General features: G+C 37.0%; 1 long non-coding RNA gene across 1 annotated transcript in view; it reads right to left on the reverse strand.

The window, feature by feature from the left end:
* LOC105482237 (uncharacterized) overlaps positions 1-15,492 on the reverse strand; it is a 45,668-nt gene extending 30,176 nt beyond the window's left edge. Inside the window, exon 1 of the long non-coding RNA XR_987483.3 lies at positions 14,457-15,492. This is a non-coding gene — a long non-coding RNA (uncharacterized lncRNA). The remainder of the gene's footprint in view (positions 1-14,456) is intronic.
* Positions 15,493-23,586: the final 8,094 nt, after the last annotated feature.

Raw genomic sequence — 23,586 nt, forward strand, 5'->3', positions numbered from 1 at the left:
CCTGTATCATGTTTTCTCTCTGCACCATTCAAAATAACGCTTTCTGTAGAAAATAGAGTTTCAGTCGTGCTCCCCATTCTTTCACTTTCCTCCCTTTAAACCTGGCTCACATTCACCGGAGCAAAGGAGAATTCTGCTGACGTCAAATCCTCTGGTCTTCTAGTCATTTATGTTAGCCACTTTTCTGTACTATTTCCAAAACTGAGTCCGGACAAGTGTCCCTACAAGATTTCCAAGATCGTGGGGAAGAGTGCTTAGCATGATGCATGCCCAGGGCCCACACCCAGGAAGCCCCAGGGTAATTCACAAATAGTGCAAATAGTGGATGAATTAACTGGGCTGCTGTGTCCAGCTCTTCACACCTGGAGGGAAGTATTGTTTCTCTCTAACCTGGTCTGTCAGGTTACATAGACTCTCTGACTTTTAAGGAGTAGGACTCATGGTTAATAGCAGAGCTTTAAATAAGAAAAAGTCTTTTGTTTATTGCAGCTTAAAATTATCTTCAGTGGTACCTGCTATTCTAGCTAACTGTGTTCTTCACTCAGCATTCAATTAATATCTAATCCTCTAAGTGCAACATAGTGAAGCAGTAGAGGGGATAATTCAACAAATACAATGGAAAATAACTTGAGAAACAGCAGATCAATTGTTCAACATAAAATGCATATCAAATATAAGATTCTGCAAAGGGTAAATTAATTTGCATGCTCTAAAAAATTCCATTTTGCAATGAGGCATTAATTTTTTACCTCAGCAGAAAGGTTTTCCGGAAAATGAAATTTAAAAATACTGATTATTGTATCCCTTTTTTTCTCCATCTTTTTCTCTCCTTTTCACTTTCCACTTCTCAACAAAATAAGAAAAACAATCAGTATAGGCTTCTGGCAGCACAGCGAGAGAAATGTGAGATTGGCCCTTAAGGGAATTTTTATTCTCAAGTGGATGTAAATGTATTCATCAATTCAAGGAAATGCATAGTGTGTTATAGACACAATACATTAATAAATAGCCATGCATTAAAAAATAATGAGGTTTTCCACAAAACAACATCCTGTGGTGTGTAGGGTCATAAAAAAGATACTAAAAGAGAGAGAAAAGATTATGTGTAAAATCTGATTAAAATACAGAAACACCACCATATATGTAAGATGTAATAAATATTTTATTAGTTAACTATAAACAAAAGAACAAATGCAGTAAAATGTAATTAAAAATGTAAAAGTGAAAGATGTGATTTATTTTACTACAATAATATTAATATTACAAATGGTATGTAAATGGTATCAAGACTATTGTAGAAAGAGTGGAAAGCAGCCATTCATTTCTTATAATGAGATTTCATCCCCTTTTTTGATTTACATTTGTTTAAATATTTCAAATAGTGAATGAATAATGTTGCTCTTAAACCTTACACAGCTTAGCACATTCTCAAATTTCCATCAGCCCTTGGACGAGATTTGCATGTTGGCAGGCAGTTTCCAGGCAGAACCACTAATTGTGAAAATAGAAGAAAATTGACTGGCAGAAACCAAGAATATTTTTAGTGCTGTTGGCTGAATGAGTTTGGCTTTGAGTAGTAACCCCTACTTGTGAATGTGCTAGAACCCAAAATAGCATTTTGCAGAAGGTCCCCCAATTAAAATAGGTGAAAAGACAAAAATGTAACATTCATTAACTACTATTGGCTTGAAAACTATTAGGGATTTAAACTGCTAAGATTGTTTGCATCAAACTTTCCTGCCTTTGCCTCTGAAATTGAGCAGAGTGCCAGAAGTTTGTATGTGGGACCACTGAAACCCAAGCACATCAGAGACCCTGAGCCTTGAGGCCCACCATCATATTGGAAGCCATCCCTTCCACTGGCTGAGCCTTGGTCACAGGGACAAAACGCTTTGCCAAGAATTCTCTTCCATATTGATAGAGAACATGTGGCACAAAATCACACTCAAGCCAAGCGACAGTTTGGTATCAACAAATGTCATGTGTTTACTACTTTCTACCATTTCCCATTGGAGCGGTTGTTTCATACCTCTCTTGAGGTATACGCCTCACAAAATAATAAACCCTCTTCTATGACTGTTGCACAATACATGCGCTTGTGAAAGTGTATGAACTGGTCAGCACGCTCACCTAGGACATAGCAGGAGTGAGGTTTGAACTCCTACCTCTGAGCTTCTCCATCCTGAGCTATCTGCTACCTCCCGCTGCTCCGCATTTCATCACATCTCTGGTGGCCTCTTCAGTTTTCCATTTTCGTAAGTGTAGCCCTGTTTCTGACCTGCCTGCTGCATTATCTTTACCTAATTCCTACCTTTCCTTGTAGCATTATGAGTTTTCCCTCACGCTGCCAGCTCTCAAAGCCCTCCTGGGGGTCTGCGTCTGTCCCATCTCTGGTTACCCCACAACCCGCCACCCATCGGCATAGCCCAGCAATTAGCTCTTTTTATTTTGCTCATTCTATCTCCATCTCCAGATCACATTCAAAGCAGTACCGTATCTATGGGAATTTCTATTTCTTTTAATTCAAGTACCCCAGGCCATTTCTTCTGCTATAAAAAATGATCATGAAATTCTCATTCTCAACGAAGCCTTTTCAAATCAATCAAAGAATAATTCTTGCTTTTCTGGCCTATTGAGGTTAAGTCAGAAATACTTTAGCTAAACAGGAAGGCAGAAATCCACATATAATGCCTTACGCCAATATGGATTTATTTTTTCACACAGAAGATGTTCAAAAGTAGCTTGTTCTTGGTTTTGCTTCCTCAGTGTTAAGATGAAAAGAACAATCTCCCTGCTTTTCTCTTGTTCTCTCCTTCATGGTCTTCAGGAGGCTGCAGCCGGCCACTACCTCTACATTTGAAGCCAGGAGCAGGAAGAAGCAACAGTACATTTACGAGGAAAATAAAAGCTGTTCCCAGAACTACACATCAGATTTCCCCTTCTCTTTCATTAGCTAAAACTATGTCATGGGCCCGACACTAACTGGAAGTTGGCGAGAAAGAAGTTGGAAATAGAGGCTTGGTTAGCCACCCAAGAGTGTCTGCCACAGTCATTGAACCAAAGTAATTGTGTTTCCTCACTATGCAAACATTGTACCAGATGTTTATCCTCTCACGCAGTCAATAAACAAAGGCTAATTGAGAGGCTTTTATGTGCAAGGCATTATGTTCATATTATGGAAGGTACAGAAATAAACCAAGCACAGATACTACCCTCAGAGGACTTAGCCTAGTAGCAAATATAATATATATGATCCCTGTCTTTGACCAGCTTAGAATCTAGATAGGATGCATGACACTGAAGTGTGAGAAAAAATGAAGAGTGCTTTAAAAACTAGCAAACTGTTGCAAACATGTACAGATCTGGCACAGTATAAAATGTAGATAAGGAAAAAGTTACAACAGGATAGAGTCAGCTACCATAGAAGGTTTCTTGTAAGAAGGAATGGGGGATCAAGTTTAAAGGGTAAGGAAGGAACATAAATTGTCGAGAACAGTTGTTTCCAAAATGTTTTTGCCTAGGTAAACTTAACAAAAGTTGTTAGAGCATTTACCCTCCATATGTGCATTGATCAGTTGTTTATAAGTTATATACCAACAGTATTGAACTGATAAAGTATATACATTATAAAAGATACAAAAAAATGAAAATGTTAAAGGATGAAATTCTAACATATCTCCTCACAAGGTATGTATCAATTACAAAGTATAAAATAAAAATTTCATGATGGAGATGGGGAAACCAGGCAGACAGCACCTTAAGCAAATATTCAACATGAACATGAACATGAGTGGGCTATAGATATCATTATCACATGCTTTTTGATAAGATGCATCAAGAAAGAGGCAATATCACTTCTGTAGTGCTCCTGCTAAAAATGTATCCCTTAAATTTAATCAAAAGAAAACACCACACAAACTCAAATTAGAGAACAGTCTGCAAAACACCTGGCCAATATGACTGAAAAATGTCAAGTTCATAAAAGATGCAAACCCACAATCTTTCCCAGAGTGGAGACAAAGAGGGAGTCATGATGGTTAAACGTGAGATCCTGGATTGGATCTTGGACCAGAGAAAGGACACCAGTGGGACAATGTGCAACATTTGAATATGGTCTTCAAATGAATTCATAGTATTGTATCAATGTTAATTTCCTGGTCTGGTTACCTGTACTAATAGTTATGTAATGTGTTAACACTTGGAGAAGCTGGGTAAAAAGTATACAAAAATGTTTGACACTGTTTCTGTAACTATTTTTTTAAAAAAGCACTAAAAACAATGAGACCTTTAAGATGTGGGAATAGAAGTTCTTGGCAACGTGTTATTTCCTTTACTCAGTGGATTGTCTTGCTTACATCCTGGTGTGGAGTGTTTGTTAAATTCAGATCTGGAAACCCGATAAAGCCACAGAAGGAAGCCAGCCAGGATTTGTGTCAGAAACTCTCTTAAACTGATGTAACCTTTCTGGTCAGTGATTTTATTACATGTTCTTTAAAAAAAAAAAATTATATTTGACTATTTGATTGAGAAATTCCATTTCTAGGTACTTAACTAAAATTAGCAATCAGAAATGGGGATAAAAGTGTAAAAAGATTTTCACTGAGGTATTCTTTGTAAGACTGAATAATTAGAACAAATTTAACTTCCAATAGTAAGAGAGGTAGTTAAATTTATAGTAAATCCACACAATGGAATACTCTGTAGCCACAATAGCTATATGTTCCAAATTATTTAGTCATATTGCAGAATACTTAACATATAAGTGGAACAAGCCTTATAAAGCCATACTTACAGTTTTATTCCAATTACAACTGTAGGCTATGTATATAAATGTACCAAACTATTAATTTGCCTTGTAATATATAGATGGGTTTCTTTTTCTTCTTTGTGCTTGTTTTTCTAATTTCTATTGTACCCATTGTCTTAATAATGCGAAAAACAAATGAGCAGTTCAGAAAAGTAGAAACTGAGTGCTTATTTGTGTTTGAGGTTTTGAAAAAATATCCTAGGCTGAGTGTCATCCAGTTGAAAGGTGCTTAGTGGTCTAAATTAGGCTACATGAGAAAAGGTGAAATGTGCAACATGCCTTCATTTAATCTCTTTGAATCTTTAGGAAAGCAAGCTTTGTTTTTAAAAGGGTAGGAAAGAACACTCAGAAAGAGATTTGGTAAGCCTCATCCTCAGGAATAAAGGTAGGTGAGTAAAATTGGTTAGTAGTATCCAGATCTCTTGTACCAGCTAGTACAAGAGTAGAATAAAACCAGCACAAATAACATTTTTCAGGGTTGGTAGCCTTGCTTCCAGTCTTGTGATTTTTGTGTTTGTTATCCTTTGAAAGTTCTGCATAATGATTAACAACAAAAAATTAAAAAATACAAATGGTCAGTGTGCCTGTCTTCAGTATCAAGAAAGAAAATGCGAGCTGGGGAGACTGCGTCTTTCCTCACAAGCAGACTAGGATTTGATGGATTCTGGGTTGTTTCCAGTTCAGAGCTCTTAAAATAAAACTGCTCTGAACTTTTACATGCAAGTCTTTGTGTAGACACATGCTTTCATTTCTCTTGGGTAAATATCTAAGAGTGGAATGGCTGGATCATATGGTAACTATATGTTTTGCTTAACTTTTCAAGAAACAGCTAAACTGTTTTGCAAGTAGCTGTGCCATTGTACATTCCAACCAGTAATATTTGAAAGGTCTGAATTCTCCACATTTGCCAAAACTTTTTCTTATCTTTTTCATTATAGTCATTCTAGTGGGTGTGAAGTGATGTCTCATTATGGTTTTAATTTGCATTTCCCTAATAACTAATGAGGTTAGTGTATTTATCTGTTGTAAATTTTTTAGTTTCGTATCTTACATATAGAGCTATGGTGTATTTTGAATTAACCTTTATATGTGGTATAAATCAGGGCTCAGAATCATTTTTTGTTTGTTGGGATCTAATTGTTTCAGCACTATTTGTTTTTGTTTTTGCTTTTTAACTATCCTATCTCCATAGAATTGCCTTTGCACAAAGTCTACCTAATGCATCTTCCTTTTGGAACTTATAACAAAATATTGCAATATTTTGAACCTAGAACTTTATCCAAATAGAAGACAAGTTATTATTTGATAATAATAAGGACCATGTTTTATTTATCTTTGAAATAGCTTGGGTGCTAATAAATAGATAAATAAATAACAGGGTTGGACCAAGAAGAGAATAATAGGTCTGAGGTCAACTTAGAGGTTTCGGATATAAAAATTAACACCCTGAGACAAGGAAATACATGAGTGGATGTTTCTTCTCTGCTGTAGTATCCTCTATGGAAAAGGCTCTGAGAAAGATATAAAGAAAGAAAGCAGTGGCCGAGGAAAGGGAACTATAATGAGGTGCAGCACACACTCTAAATAAAGAGCAGCAGGAATCTGCATGCCAGTGAAAGAGACAGAGTAAGAGAGGGAGGGAGGGAATGAAGCGGGGGAAAGGGGATAGGAAAGGAAATTTAAAAGAAAAAGAAAAACTAGTCAGAAACTATAAACCAGGCAGCATGACCATAAGAACCTGGAAAAGCACCTTAAATCTCTGTACCGTCTTCATTCTTCGGAATAGTTTCCTGTTATTATCTCCTGTGTGTTTCTTAACAATAATAAGCAGATGACCCTTTCAACCAACATGTTTTCCGTGGTAGTCAGCAAGAAAGAAAAGATGAGAGATTTCTGTCCTGGTTCCTAGGTAGAACACACCGGGTACAGTATGGAGCAGCTTACATAGAGTAGGAGAGATGGGAAATCACTGAGCACAACAGCCAGAAAGAGGCTCGAACTGGAAAGATATTTTATTCCTGTAATTACTCCGTTCAACATGCTAGTTCCCATGGTGAATACACAAGACAGACACATAGCAAAGTTTGATAGTTTGATAGCAGACAGACTCTAATAAATACCAGAGAATTTGGAGAAGGGAACAGTTAATTGTGCCTGAAGGATCTCATAAAGACTTCTTGGAAGAATTGTCACTTAAACCGCAGAGTAAGGGAAGAGAAGGATTTCAGCAGGTGCCTTCAGAAAAAAGGCCTTTTTGTTTTGCATTTCAGGTAGATCATGAAACTAGATAATGCCTCCTGCTGTGTACATCTCCAGTAATATCAATACCTCAGTACAGTCATAATCATTTTAACATCTCTAGTCTGTGACATGATAGATGTATCTGAATGTATCTTGTTTAGGTGGATGGAGTTACCATTTTGCAATGCAACTCTTGTAGGAGTGATCTGTTTATTAAATGTTGATGACAGAGCAAAGCAATGACGACCTCAATGACACTCTCAACTGTTCTTTTTTATTTTATTTCATTTTATTATTTGAGATGGAGTCTCACTCTGTCTCACCCAGGCTGGAGTGCAGTGGTGTGATCTTGGATCACTGCAACCTCTGCCCTCCAAGTTCAAGTGATTCTCCTGCCTCAGCCTCCCGAATAAGTGGGATTACATGTGCCTGCCACCACACGCAGCAAATTTTTTTTTTTTTCTCAGTAGAGACAGGGTTTCACCATCTTGGCCAGGTTGGTCTTGAACTCTTGACCTCATGATCCACCCTCCCTGGCCTCCCAAAGTGCTGGGATTACAGGCGTGAGCCACCACGCCTGGCCGACACTCTCAACTTTTCACATGAAGAAGTGTTTGGGTTACTCCTTATATTATTGTGTGTCTATGCTAAGGAATGCCTGAGTAAAGGTGAAAAGACATCCTCCCTATAACTCATGTGACATCAATGGTCAGGTTCAATAAAACTCTCTGGTCAGCTGTCATCCATGCCTTCTAGAAAAGCTGAAGGTGGAAAAATTAACAGTTGACATTCAAGGTTAGCCTACAGGGCTTAGACACCTCAGGCTTGCAAGAATCTCCTAGGAGAACAGGTAAAAGGGTAGATGATTATCCTATCATTGAACCAAACTTTAAATGTCTGTTATATATATATATGGATATATTTTTATGCGAAATGTCAAATGAATCAAAATGATAACAAATTTAGACCAAAAAAAACTTGGGGAGTGGAAGACAGATATAGGTCTTAAAGGTAGACTAAAATGGGCCGGGCCCAGTGGCTCACACCTATAATCCCAGCACTTTGGGAGGCCGAGGTGGGTCGATCACCTGAGGTCAGGAGTTCAAGACCAGCCTGGCCAAAATGGTGAAACCCTGTCTCTATTGAAAATACAAAAATTAGCCAGGCATGGCGGCACATACTTGTAGTCCCAGCTACTCGGGAGGCTGAGGCACAAGAAGTGTTAGAACCTGGGAGGTAGAGGTTGCAGTGAGCCAAGATCGCACCATTGCACTGCAGCCTGGGCAACAGAGCGAGACACTGTTGCCAACAACATCAACAACAAAAAAAGTACTAAAATAAGGAAAGATCACAACTAGTTTTTGATTTGAAGAATATTAAGATATGTAATTTAAAATTTTCTGTATTTCAATAAAAATTACAAAACCCATCTACCTCCATATTAAGTCTGTAATCACTAAGAAAAACACTCTGTTTTAATGCTCTGTGAAAACAAATAATCAAATCATTTCACAGGAAGTTCTCAACCTTCTATGGGAGTAAAAAAAACCTAAGTTTTCTAAATTATGATTCAGGGGCCCGTGTGAAGATTCTCACGGTGTCACACTTCACTGAAATTTCAAGGGGACATGCCTGCAACAACGGGAAGAGAACTCGCATTTTAAAGCGCCAATTATTGGCAAGGCATTTTAAGTTTTCAATCTTACCTTACTGAATCCTCATCAATACCTTTAAAATAGAGCAACACATTTAGAATATTATTATTCTGTTATAATACTACTACTGACCGTAGAGTAAAACACATTCAATTTTTAGTTTTCTAGTCAATGTTTAAAGGGAAATTAAGTCAAAATTGTCCCCATAAAACCATTTAAATCACATTTTAATGTCTAGAAATTGACACTTAGGAGTTCCAATCGAGCATTTATTAACTTTTTTGTTGATGTTTTGTTTTTTGTTTTTTTAAGGCGGAGTCTTGCTCTACGGCCCAGACTGGAGTGCAGTGGTGCAATGTCAGCTCACTACAACCACCGTTTCCTGGGTTCAAGTGATTCACCTGCCTCAACCTCCTGAGTAGCTGAGACTACAGACATGCACCACCATGCCCGGCTAATTTTTGTATTTTTACTGGAGATGGGGTTTCACCATGTTGGTCAGGCTGGTCTCGAGCTCCTGACCTCAGGTGATCCACCTGCCTCGACCTCCCAAAGTGCTGAGATCACAGGTGTGAGCCACCAAGAGTGCCCAGCCCATTTGTTAACTTTTTCCCTATCTCTCTGCTTTTGGTCTAGAGGCTTCTTTCTCTGTTAAAAATCTCTCCCTCTCCATCCTCATCCCTCTTCCCTTCCCCATTTCTTCTCCTCTTCTTCCTCTCTTTCCCTCTGAATAGTTGCTTTTAGGTAAGTGAAGTGTGCACCGGAAGCAAGTGCATTATCATTTACTAAGCATCTTGTATGTGCCAGGAACTGTGCCAAATTATTTCAATGTGTATTATTTCTAATGCATAAAGGAGCTTGAAGAGTATAAAACTTTGTCCCTATTTTATATAAGACATAAAGCTTGCTCACAGAGGTCAGAGTTGGCACAAGATCCCAAAAGTGACGAAGTCCCAACTCATGTTTTTCTGAGCACTAAACAATGTTACATATTCTAAAATATGGTATGATACCTCCTAGTCAAATTTGTTGGTGTGGTGACAAATATTGACTCAAGTTCTGTTCACACCCTGCAGAATCTTAGATTTCTGCTAAAATTTTAAATGTGAAATTTCTTCAACCCTCAAATAAACAAAACCTGCAATTTGGATATTCTGCCATTAGGTGGTAGAAGGTCTTCAGTCATTACTTTGTGGTCTAGATGGCAATTACTATACAGTCCATATGTTTGAGAGTCTTCATCACTTACTAACAATATATCTTACAAATTATTTAACCACTCCAAGCCCTGACTTCTCAGTTTGAAATCAAATAATATCAGTATTGACTTCATAAATAATTGGTTCTGAGAATTAAATAAAATAACAGGATACAAAGGCATTCAATGTGTATTAACCAGCTGGAATTCTTTATCTTTTCCCTTAATCCAATATCTTATAGTTTGTAAAGAATTTCAAACTATTCTTTAACAGCAGGGACACACTTGAGTCCTTTCTGGTCCTGCGATACACTACATCTTGTTTGCAAATCCAGCCCTTTCCAGCCAGTTCTCACATTTTGCTGTTCACATTCCAATTTTTAAATTGTATTATGTATATACGTGTGTGATATGTATTTGTCATAATATCTGAACAGTATCATATTTACGAAGATTGCATTTTAGAGGCACTTCTAAATAAATGCTCAGGATACCAGTAGGCATCGGATGTTTACTGAGTATCTTTACTCTACCAAGTACTTTGCCTATAAGTTTATTTAATCATCATAACAACCTTACGAAGCTGGCTCATAATAATAATAGTTTCCCAATATCACTTGCATTTTACATATGAGAAAACTGAGCTTAGAGGGCACAACTCAAGACATATAGTTAATAAGAGATCAGCTCAGATTCAAATCAGCAGATCAACTACATACACAGCCCAGGCTCTTAACTATTTTATCAGTGATTGTGAACCTTAACAGTGCATTGCGGTAACTTGAGAAGCAATTCTAAAAGCACTGGAACTTCCCCAAGCCTACTGAATCAGACTGTGAGCAGCCTCCATTCCACAGGGTTATGCAGAGAGGCTTGTGACCAACCGTGTGGCACTTCTCAGCCTCCCACTAATAACAACCTAGAGGAAAATTCTATACTTTTCTCATTAATCCTGAAATTGTCTTTTCCTTGAAATAAATTCTACATTTGCAGGTAGTCTGTACTCCATCTTCACGCTAACCCATCATCAAAGCACCTCTTGCCGCTTATCTGACAGAAACGAGCCTCGCTCCTCTCTCACTGTTAGAGGAGGAATAACTGCCAGGGAGCAAGATAAATAAACAGTTTCTTGTCTGCGGTTTCCTGTTCCTAATTCTACTGCATCTTTTTCTGCTATCCTGTCCTTTTGCAACTTGAAACAAATAGAACTAGGAGGAAAATGATAGAACAACATAATCCCATTGAGACCCTACTACGGCCAGCGGCTGAGGACTTGGAAGGCAATAAAATAATTCTACACTTTCACCTTAAAGAAATGTCAAGCGGCCTTTCACAGTTCAAATCTCTAGCTGGATATAACTTCCTGAAATTAATTTGCAGATGACAGTTGTTAAAATTAGCCAGTGGGTTCAGCCAGTTTGCTTTACCAATGCTCAATAACCAATGCCTTTTCTGTCTTCGTTATGAAGTTATTAAACAGTATTTCTGCTGTCAAGTAAATTGAAGAATTGGGGGCCTGGCCCTGTCTCAACACACACGGTCAAATATTCTGGCCAGTGTGCTTATTTTCTCTGGACTCTCAAATTTATCATCTGTAAAATTTAAGGATCATACTAGATGACTTCTAAAGTCAATCCAGTTCCAAAAAATACTGTGATGATTTTTATCACCTTATTAAAATATTAACAATCTTTAATTATTTCCCCTTCAAGTGTTTGCACCAGAATAGAAGGGAGAGGTATTCATTTGTCAGAGTTCTTCATGGAAAATACCTGGAATTTTAGATTATCATGAGTTCAATTAGTAAGTGCTGAAAAGCACAAGGTATTCTAGGCTACATTATAAGAAGTGGCAATTATTAAAAAGTCAGGAAACAACAGATGCTGGAAAGGATATGGAGAAATAGTATCGCTTTTACACTGTTGGTGGGAGTGTAAATTAGTTCAACCATTGTGGAAGACTGTGTGGTGATTCCTCAAGGATCTAGAAGCAGAAAAATACCATTTGACCCAGTGATCCCATTACTGAGTATATACCCAAAGGATTATAAATCATTCTACTATAAAGACACATGCACACGTATGTTTATTGCAACACTGTTCACAACAGCAAAGACTTGGAACCAAATGCCCATCAATGATAGACTGGATAAAGAAAATGTGCTACATATACACCATGGAATACTATGCAACCATAAAAAAGGATGAGTTCATGTCCTCTGCAGGGACATGGATGAAGTTGGAAACCATCATTCTCAGCAAACAAACACAAGAACAGAAAACCAAACACCACATGTTCTTATTCATAAGTGGGAGCTGAACAATGAGAACACATGGACACAGGGAGGGGAACATCACACACCGGGGCCTGTCAGTGGGTGGAGGGCTAGGGGAGAGACAGTATTAGGAGAAATACCTAATGTAGATAATGGTTTGATGGGTGCAGCAAACCACCATGGCACGTGTACACCTATGCTACAAACCTGCACATTCTGCACATGTATCCCAGAACTTAAAGTATAATTTAAAAATAAATAAATAAATAAATTATGGCTTGCATATTAAGAGGTGAGAGATCCATTCTATTTTTTATTATTCAGATCACATTTAGATACATTTTTAGTTCTGCCAAGTATTCCATAGGAAAGACATTTGGCAATCTAGAAGACATCAAAAGAGGGGCAAAAAAGGCAAATCCCTCGACCATTACATATGAGGAACTGCTGAAGAAGCTTGGAATATTTGATTTGAAAAATCAGCATGCCACATATATGAATAGTCTCCAAGTGAAATGCAGTTTATTCAATGATGTTCCAGAAAGCAGAACCAAATGCAAAGGTTGGAAATTTCAGAGAAGCAGTTTCGAGTTTGATTTTAAAAAGAAGAATATTCTACAGTAAGAGTTATTAAAAATAAAATGGATTTATTTGAAAAGTAAATAATTCCATATTACTGACCATATACAAGCAGAAGCTGTATGTCAACTATCATGGGTCTTATCAAGTGGGTTTCTACATTTGAACCAAGCTAAATTAATGGACATCTATATTTCTCAACAAATCAAGACTCTCTGAAACAAAATATGCACTACCTCCCAAGCCACAGTTCAGCCAAAAGGATAACTAGGTCAATTCTTTAGCTGAATTGAAGAAAGTAGACAGTAGGTAGAAAAACATTTTTTCTTCTTTATTCTGATGAGTTTGTAATGAATATTCCCCCAATCTGAAAACGTAAAGCCAAACCGTTAATTTATATCCAGTTCAAAATTTCTCAAAACGATATCCATGAAAGGAAGATCATTGTGCATTTCTGCCATCAATCACTGCTTCTTTCCGTGATTACATGTAATGTGGCCTTTACTCTTACAAATTTTACATTTTTCATCAGTGTTCACTGATATAGAATTAAATCATTATAAAGTGATTTTACATTTTTTAAATAAAATTGAGATCCTTTAAAAGCAAGAATTACTGTTCTGAAAAGCTACCCTATAAACCAGATTCTCTGACATGATATTTCAAGGACAGTCTGTAAGACTGTGGAAAAACAAAGGTCAATTTGAATATTTACATTAAATTAAGCAGAAAGTGAAAACAAATGACCATCTGCTAATGAAATGGATGTTCTGTAATCATTCATACTGGCTTTTAAGACATTGAATGCAATTTGGTCTCCAGTTAGCCAAAGAATTCCAGATCGTATCAAAATCTCTTTTATGCAGCTGAAAAACATTCTGCTGGCTCTCAGGATATTATAGGCACTTGTGCTTTTACATCAAACCAAGGGCCACCCCAACAGCCATCCGAACCTTGGCAGCTAATGAACTCACCCATGTTTGTGAATCGTAGCTTCTAAATGACAGAGACAAAAGCTGACATGCTTTCAGAACATAAATTAAGAATAAAAATGCTCTTTTCAGCAGTTAGTAAGGCTATGAGAGAAAAATGTTTCTCCCTAGTAGAGCAGAAAGATTTTAAATGATGAGCGAAAGCATATATTAGATTCTGGTTTTAAGCACTTTTGGGTCAGTGGTTGACAGTAGAGACTAGACCTGGTGGAGAAGAAAGGAAGATTCTGTAACCAAATTATCTCTTTTTTCTTCAAGGAGCTATTAATACTGAGTGCTTTAGGTGCTTCAGGTAGAAGTTAGTCAAGGCAAAAAACACCAACCAGGAAAGAGAAAATAAAACTCTATTTTTAAAAATGTATTGGCACTGGATCCCAGTAAAGGTTTATGAAAGAAAGTCACTTTCATTAATCCTAATAACTCTAACAAGATACATTGAGTGTGCCTGTGTTCCCCCAACATAGTGAATAGGAAGACTGTTTCAACATTCCCACTTTATTCTCAGACTCTCACCTTTGGGTGTCTTCTGTGTCTCCCTTAAAGCCTATTTACAGCACAGGGCGTGGTAAGTGAGTTCACACCAAGTTCGTAAGTAATAATTCCAGATCATGTCAAAATCTCTTTCACGTCATTGGAAAACATTTTTATTGTTGTCAAGATTCTCTGGGTGCTTAGGGTGTTGGGTGTCAACCATCCCCAGGATACTCACATTTTAACAGACTTGGGATCTTAGTTCTCAGGCTCTTCTGTAGCATGTTGTAATCATCCTGAGGGAGGTAGAAAAGGCTGTTCCAAAAATCCTAAAATTCCTGTACCCTGTAGACATGTACAATTACATTGGGTCAAATAATACCTTGGGTCATTCATAGATAGATAGATAGACACAAGGATACATAGATAGATACATAGATAATAGATACAGATACATTTTAAACAGATACATAGATGATAGATATAGATACATTTTAAACAATATATAATTGAAACAAAAAAGTCCTAAAGTTCAAACCATACCTAGAAATCTCCATGAATTCCTAGTTTCGAAATAACAGCAGCTACTGCCGTTTCCCTGATGTGATTTTTGCAATGCCTACCCTGAAACAGGCATGAATAAATATGCTTCATTGACTTCTAGCATCATGAGAGTTCCCCATGAAAAGCTGCACCTGGAGCTCCCCCACCATATCTGAGTTTGGGACATGCTAGAGCTTTGGACCCTCAATGACCACAAATGTCTTATTAACATAGCCATTAATTCATCCATTCAGAAAATATTTATTGAGTACCACCAGGTTTCACTGCTGGGAATGAATAAAACAGGGTCCCTTTCCTCAAAAAAGCTACTGTCTAAACTCCAGCCAAATAATTTTTTCCTTTAGTCATACTGTGATGGCAAACTCAAAAGTATAACACATGTAGGAGTTTGAACCGAACTTTACTGCTTTTTTTTTTCAAATCTGTGTGTTCCAGAACTTGCAGGGTTTGCTAGTTTTGTTATATAATATCATGCAATGTAAATACCAATATAGCATATGGACAACCATTTTGGAACTAATGTTTATGCTTAAAGCTAAGATTCTGCTCTGAGTTTTAAGGATCTTCCCACAAATGGAAGAGAAACCCCAAATTCTCAAGAAGTAAATTTAGTGGTCTCAAGTTAGGGATGATACGTCTGCTGCTCTCTGTTCAAAACACTCATTTAGAATCAGAAAAAAAAAAATCTTAATTTCAACAATTTCCTTGACTTTGGAAGTCTAAAAGGCAGTCGGCTATTGATTTTTTCCTCCAATATGTATAAGGCTAATGAAAATTCATAAATACAAGTATAAATATATGTGATTCCTTGGGGGGGGGGGGGTTGGAAACATTACAGTGCCTTGGTAAGAAACCACAGAGCCAGGATGGGATTGTGTGCGCCCAGGACCATGGTTCTGGTTGCAAATATTAGGTATACACCCAGTATTTAAATAGATGAGTTATCAAGTTAGAAAGCTAAAAGAAAGATTCTCTTTTTGTTACTTGGTTGTGTTTCTCAGTAAATGTATTGTGGGAGTTCTACATGATAGTTTTGAGATATTACTTGATTTCCTAATTATACTATTACTCTAGAAATAATATCTTAACTGTCATGTATATTGAAGTAATTCATTCAAATTCACTTTAAATTTGGGAAGGGCTATTACTGCCCAATTCTATATCTTACAATTATTATTTGAGCACACTGGAAGTCTCAATTTAGGGTTCTGTTCTAGGAAGAACTTAAAAAGAAGCAAGTGAGTGATTTGTCATTTGTAGTCACAGGAAAAAATGTTTAAGTGTCTGTCTATAGTGTTTGTTAATGACTTACTAGTTTACGGGTATTTAGAAACATGTTTTATGACTTACATAATAAAGAAAGATCCACAGTTTGATATTTCAAAAGCAATGTAAGTATTGAAATACAATTCCTGTTTAACTGCATGTGGCTAATCTGCAGACCAATTTTACCAGCCCTTAAGTTAAAACCACCCACATTCTGTAATTGAGACATGCCGATACCTTGGGTGGTCACTTAAATGTTGATACTTCTTACATTATGCCGCACTATTCCTTTTGATTTTTTTCTTCTAGTTTCAGAATTCTCAAGTTGAGCTCCCAAGCAGCACCACATGAAGTTACTTTACTATGATTATAAAAAGAAAGGGTAAAGCGTGCACTATTTTCATTCCCATTGCAATCATTGTCCCATGAATAGATTCTTGATCTGACATTTTCTATTCTTATTGCAATCTTTGTCACAAGAATAAGTTTTTTTCTTTTTTAAAAAAAATGTTTCATCCATGCTGTGAAAGCCAGCAGCAAAGTCTACTGCTCTGACCTTTTTAATGTTCTCCCATTTGATTGGGCAACCATTTCTCTTCTTTTCTTTTAACAGCATTGGTAACTTAGGAGAAAGAGGTAGTCAATCAAAACGAGACCATATAAAAGGTTAAAACAGAATAGTTTATTGCCTTTCATAGATAACACTAGCCATTGAGATTCTCATATCTTGTTCTTGTGACAAAAAATGTCAAAGAAACAGAAAATGGCACAACATGAATCCATTCTCATAACAACAATTGTAACAAGAATGAAAACTAGTACAAACAACCTACTCCTCTTCTAATCTTATACTTGGAAACTTGTTGCTCTACATGACTGTAGTTGCAGTTTTCCCCAGCCAACTACAACAATTTCTTTTTCAATTAGTTAATTTAAATGAATTCAACTTTAGGAAAATATCAATGACAGATGGATCATAATCACTTCTACACTTCCATTCATCACTTACAATTACATACATTGCTCTCTATAGAAATTATTCCCACGTAAAGTACGAAATACATTTGACAATAAAATGCTTCAGATTTGTCTGGTAGTTTGTTTTTTTTTTTTAATCTCAAAATAAAACATTTGACAATAAAGCACATAACCAAGTTTGAATCAATTTGGGAAAAATTATTGACCACTTGGTTTAATTTTTTTGGCATTACACATTGATTGTAAAGGGTGGAAGTGAGCTGACACTTTAATTTAATTGGTGTGGACAGCCAATGCTGGCCATTACTCTAGATGGCTGGGGCAGGCTGGGGTAGACTTTGAGGTCTGGATGACCCATACTGCCTTTCCGGTCAATCATACATATTGTCAGCTCTTACCTTTTATTTATACATAACTCGTTAGTGAACAAGTCATCTAAAGACATTATGTTTTAAGGCGAGACACCCAGCTCTCAAAATAATTTCAAAAAAATGTTTTATCTATATCTATTTTATAATCAGAATTAAGCTGAAGTTTTAAGAAAACACTGAATGTATTATATATTTGGCATCATATAGATGGCTGCATTAGTTTCATGCACCTAGTATGTGTTCAATAAATTTTGGTTGAATAAACCAATAAATGACAGCTCAAATTTCTGTCTTATGTAGCTACCCATGGGTTGAATGTCCGTGTGTTATGTCTAATTTTTAGGTGGTTTCTTTATATATATTTGTTTTCTTAATGGAAATTCTGGAGAATAATGAGAAAGCTCAGAAAAGACACTACTAACAAGGGAAATCCTACCAGCACAATGGGGATGGCTTTGTTAGTAGGAGATTAAGATAAATTGCACAACCTGAGCATTTAATCCAAGCAATTGCTGGCTGAATCTAGCAGGCACAACACTCTAGAACAAGCTGACTTTTGCTTTGATAAATTCAGGATATGGCCAATATTTGGCCCCTTAATGATCATAAAATGCCAAATTTGTTTCCACTTGGTGAGCACTCAAAGAGAGTTGTTAAATTCGACAATTGTTAAGGTAGAAGTTTATAAATATGCCTTTTTGAAATTATTGTTGTAAGGGCAACATAAAAGTTTAACACTTAATTCATGTTGTTGCTTAAAAATACTTGAGATAAGAACTTCAGGACAGAATTAAGAGTATTCTATGGAAGACAGGCATAAAGATGGTCAAAGCTATTGCCATAACCCAACAGATGAGAAACAAGAAAAATCTTCTGTACCAGAGAGGGGTCAAGTCAAATCTTTACAGCTGTTTTGTAATCACTTGGGGTATAGGGCTCTTTTCAAAGGCTATAATAAAATTAGTCACTTATTGTAGTTGACTGGTGTCAGAGTTAATATCCTTCAGATGTTATAGAACCTGTGTCCTAGGAGCTGTTTCAGTCCATCATTTTTCTTGCTCTTCTTGAAACATATATTCTTTTTTGAAGCATTCTACTCTTTCCTGTGCTATATTTTGAAAATCCCGTGTGAATATTTTAGTACTTTTACTATAAGAAGCCTTACTTCTTATAGCTTTGCTTCATTAAATGAAAAAGTAAACTGGCTTGGAGTACTTTGCTTTTCTGAGTTTGAATTTCTGTTTTAAAAAAGCAGAAACAAGAATATACAACTTCATTTACTAAAACAGAAATGAATACAGTTTGTACAAACACAGGCTCCATTTTGGAGGTTCCCTTCAAGTAAAAAGGAATCAAAGCAAGCCAGAAGGAAAGCAAGGGTAAAAGTTACATAATTAGAGCAAGAGCAGGAGCATTCTAGAATCAAATGCCCTACCATGCATGGGATGAACCTCACAAGATTAGTGATGAGATGATGACAGAGCAGGTCCCACTGGACTGAGAGAGCTTGGTGTGAATGGTGTTGCAAAGGTGTTGTTGCCATACTATGTGTATTCTTTCGTTTGAGCCTCAGTTTCCCTTCTATGCCTGTGATGCCCTTCCCTCTTCTTCTTGGCCTGGATAACTTCTTTGGGGTTTGCAGGACATGGCTTACATGTTGCTCCATTGAGGAACCCTTTCCTGATTCTTCACAGGTTCAGGCTGGATACCCTTCTGGGGATTCCATAGGATATTGTATTATGATTAATTGCTTCTCTGCTTGTCTCTCATTCCTACCAGGTTTGTTCTTCCATGAGGGCAGGAATACACCTTTGTATGGAGGGCACCTGACTCAGTGCTCATCACAGAATATGTACCCAGCAAATATGTATGAAAGAATAAATGAACTCAGGAGAGAAAGAACTTCTAATGCAAACAGGATACCTTTGGTTACCAATGACTAAGAACTGTGCAATAGAAAATTCTAGCCCTGAAGTTAAGAAGATGGCCCACTCAAAAGATCCGATCATACCAAACACCCAAAAGAGGATGCAGGCTGGTTGAACAAAGATTTAGGGTTGGTATGAATTTTCTAGTTACATCAGAACCTATCTCTAACCTTTAGCATTTGTTCTAGTACAACATATTGAATACTACCCTCTTTACAGAGAATGGGCTCAGTAAGTTTTAACAAATCCTTTTGTCATTTTCAAAAAGACCCGATTTCAAACACATCCTCAGTGTTATGATAAAATGTCTTATAATGAGAAAGACCTCACCTAATTATCATAGCTAAGATTCCTATAGGTGGGAAAACCACAAAAGCATCTGTTTAAAGAAAGGTATGTGAGTATACTGGCTGTTGCAGTTATTCTCATTCAAAACCATCCTCAGGGGTTTCTAAGTCTTAATAGGACAGTTTTGTTTTCCAATTAGATGGTTCTTAGAAAAACTATGCATGAGGTAAAATTGTATGGAACTATTCACCCCCAAAATACACTACTGGAACAACTATTTTTGCATTGTTTTTGAACTATTTTCTGTATTTTTGAGCTATTTTCACAACTTCTTATGGGTCCAAAATTGTTTCCAAATAAGAACTTTTTGGAAATACACCTTTGTGGTAGAAACAATTATCCTATGTGTACAGATTAGGTAACTAGAGAAGTTATCCAGTTCCTCAAGGTCATCCTACTGGAACAGGGCAGAAGTGGGGCTGAAATCCAGGTCGCTCACTGTCTCCCAAGATTATGCTTTTCCCATTTTAGCACACAACTTCCTTAAATCACATGAGCATCCTCTAAGTATTTAATCAAATACTCATTGGATGCTTTCAAAAGCTTTAACCTTTTTCATGTTTTCTGTCAAATGGAATATGTCCCTTTACCAATACCAATACCACACACACACACACACACACACATACACACACACACACTCTAATACACACGTCTACACACACATATATACACTCCCACACACGTGTGCACACACACATGTCGGCACACACACACCTACTTCCATCTCCACCTTCACTGCCACCATTTCATGTAACCAGTGGCTATGAACGACTTAAAAGGAGAGATCTAGAACCAGAGGAAGTCGAAGTTGGCAATAAGAATCCTTTGGTGTGATTTTGGTTGAACAACCACACTCTCAGATATGGTCGTGGCAAGATTTACATATTTGGAACTGAAATTGGCATAACAGTGGTGGGGAGAAAAACTGAGACTGAAGAAGGGTTTTTTTTTTAGCAGTATGTAGTTCAGAAATGTGTTCTTCCATATGTTCTTTAGGTTAGGCCAATTTTTTCACTTTTAAGTTTAAAAATTATTCTATTTTTTTCCCTACCTCACAAGCTTAAGTAATTATCCTTTATAAAATTATATAATTTTCAAATTTTCCATGACAAAGTCAGACACCAAGTTTGCTCCGTACTTAGGACATTTCTATTTAGAGGAAGCATTTCTTGGGTCTGATACACCAGGAGACCAGTCCTCAATGTGTTCAGTGGTAATTATTAACAGTCTCAAATCATTGATCATTGTTCTATCAGAATGAGGCTTTGACAACAGAGAGAAACCACTTGGCATTGACAGTATACCTGCTTGATTATTTTTGTTTCCATATTCTCATCTTCCAATGTCTACCTGAGGTCACAGAAGAATGTTCTAATGACATTAGAAAGTATTGACAATGCCCTTATATTTTACACAGCCTTTTTTTCCTTCAAAGTGTCTAATGTACTTTTTCCTTTATGTAATTTGTCTAGGGAGACACAAAGCCTTTGCATTCTAGAGATGAAAAATGAGAAAAAGAGATGCTGTCAGCCACCTAAGACAACGTGGTTAGAGTCAGCAATAATAAGAGAGAGAGAGTCACATATTTTTCATCAGACTGCTATTGCTGAATATGACAATCAGACCATCGCATTATGCTTACATACCTCTTTATTTCTACTCCAGTATATCATACTCCAATTAGGAAGTATTCCAAAAGATCATCCCCTGATGTCTGCTTTGATTGAATTGTATCCCCCAAAATTCATGTGTTGACACCATAACCCCCAATGTGACTGTATTTGGAGGTAGAAGCTTGAAAGAGGTAACTAGGGTTAAATGAGGTCACAGGGTGGAGCTCTGTTCCGGTAGTACTGGTGGCCTTATAAAAAGAGAAAGAAACGCCAGAGACATACATGTGCACAAAAAAGGGCCATGTGATCACACACAGCAAGGCAGCCATCTGCAAGCCAAGGAGAGAGGCCTTACGAGAAACCAACCCTGCTGCCACCTTAATCTTGGACTTCTAGCCTACAGAACTGTGGGAAAGTAAATTTCTATTGCTTAAGACATTCAGTCCTTGGTATTTTGTTACGGGAGCCCTAGCAAACTAGTATAATATTCATGATTCTGCTGGAAACTAATATAACATATTTGACTTTACTAACCAATGAATATTTGCTGTGCACTCAAAAGTTTACCTGTCCTTTCAATCAACACATGTTAAGAACTCTTGGTGTAAGTGAGAAGTAGGATAAATTGGTTGGATAAGATCTCATCCTTGCCCCATGGAGCTTTCAAGTCTGATAGAAAAAACAAAGTAAAATACATGAAACAATTATTAAAATCTCTAAAACTGTTATTCACACAGACACACAAGGCAGCGAAATTCTGTGATACAAATTTAACATGTTCAGAGAAAGAAGGGCTCAGTAAGACAAGTCTCTGTAATGTGGCTTAACACAAACAGGGACAACTTGTTTTGCAAAGGGTCACTTAAAAAACATTTTAGGCTCTTTAGGCCCTGCGGTCTTTGTTGCAATTCTTTAACTCTGCCATTAAAATCAGCCACAGACCCATAGACAATACATGAGGAAATGAGTGTCATGTATTCGGATAAGGCTTTATTTTTGGACATTGAAATTCAAATTTTACATAACTGTCACATGTCATGAAATACTCTTCTCCTCTTGATTTATGTTAACCATTAAAAAATGTGAAAACCATTCCAAGCTCACAGGCCATACACAAATTAAGGGTAAGGTCAGATTTGCTCCACAGGCCATGATTTGCTGACCCCTAGTATAACTCATTGCATTTCAAAATGATTTCAGCGACAGATTTCTTTGTTCAAATGAAACTTGGCAATGGAGCACAATGAAGACAATGAATAAATTAACATGAGGAGGGAGAATGAAGCACCCAATTTGTCTGTAACTGCACTTTCAGAGAAGCTCTGGAGCAACACTGATACAGTGGTTTAGGAATCAGAAAACCAGGCTTTTGTTCTGGTTCTCTTATAATTTGTGAAGACGTCATCAATTATTTAAATACAACACCCTACCATTTCCTCAATTTCAAAAAGAACGTCTTGGACCACTTTTGCTCAAAACTTCTATTTTTTATGATGAGTATCAATAATTGATTCATGCAGTAGATTCTTATACCTGAGCTTTGGTTTAAAGAATGCTAGAGACAACGAGCAAAGTGGGGTGCCCTTCCTCATCTCTGTTTATGTGACCCCTCTCCCTTTGAATGCCCTCCCCTCTCAGGATGGATAGGCAAAGGGACAGGCTCCTCAGTGGCAGCCTTGGAGATGATTTCTGAGGCCAAACAGAATGGAAAATATTTGCCAAGACACAAGAACAAGAAAGTATTATTCCAGGAGAAAACAAGTATATTGTAGCTTAAGAAAGAAATGGAATTTGGGGAACTGAGAAAAATGAAATAGGTAGTTTAGGATGCTACATACATTATTAGGCTGCAATGACAAATAGGGTTGGATGGGTTGATAGGGATGGATCCTGGCAGGTCAAGAAGAGGAGACTGCTAGGTTTACACTTGATGTAACTAGGAAACAGAGGTGATAGCATGGCATGATCTAGTGATCAAGCAGCAGAAGGAGAGGCAATGCAGAAAAAAGGTTAAGAGTTCAGTCTCTGAAGCTATACTGCCTCAGACAAGTCCCAGATTTTTCATTCGCTGGATGTGAGTTTGGGCAAATTATTTCCCATCTCAGTGCCTCTGTTTCCTCAAAAATATAAATAACAATAATATATCCTTCTTTGGTTCTTATGAGAATTAAATGTGTTAATACTTATAAAATAACAGGTATAGTCCCTGAAATATAGTACATGCTCAATAAAAGTTAGGCTATTGCTATTATATACCAATGATTACACACACACACACACACACACACACACACAGC

The sequence above is a fragment of the Macaca nemestrina genome, chromosome 8 (genome assembly GCF_043159975.1).
Source record: "Macaca nemestrina isolate mMacNem1 chromosome 8, mMacNem.hap1, whole genome shotgun sequence".
NCBI classification, from domain to species: domain Eukaryota; kingdom Metazoa; phylum Chordata; class Mammalia; order Primates; family Cercopithecidae; genus Macaca; species Macaca nemestrina.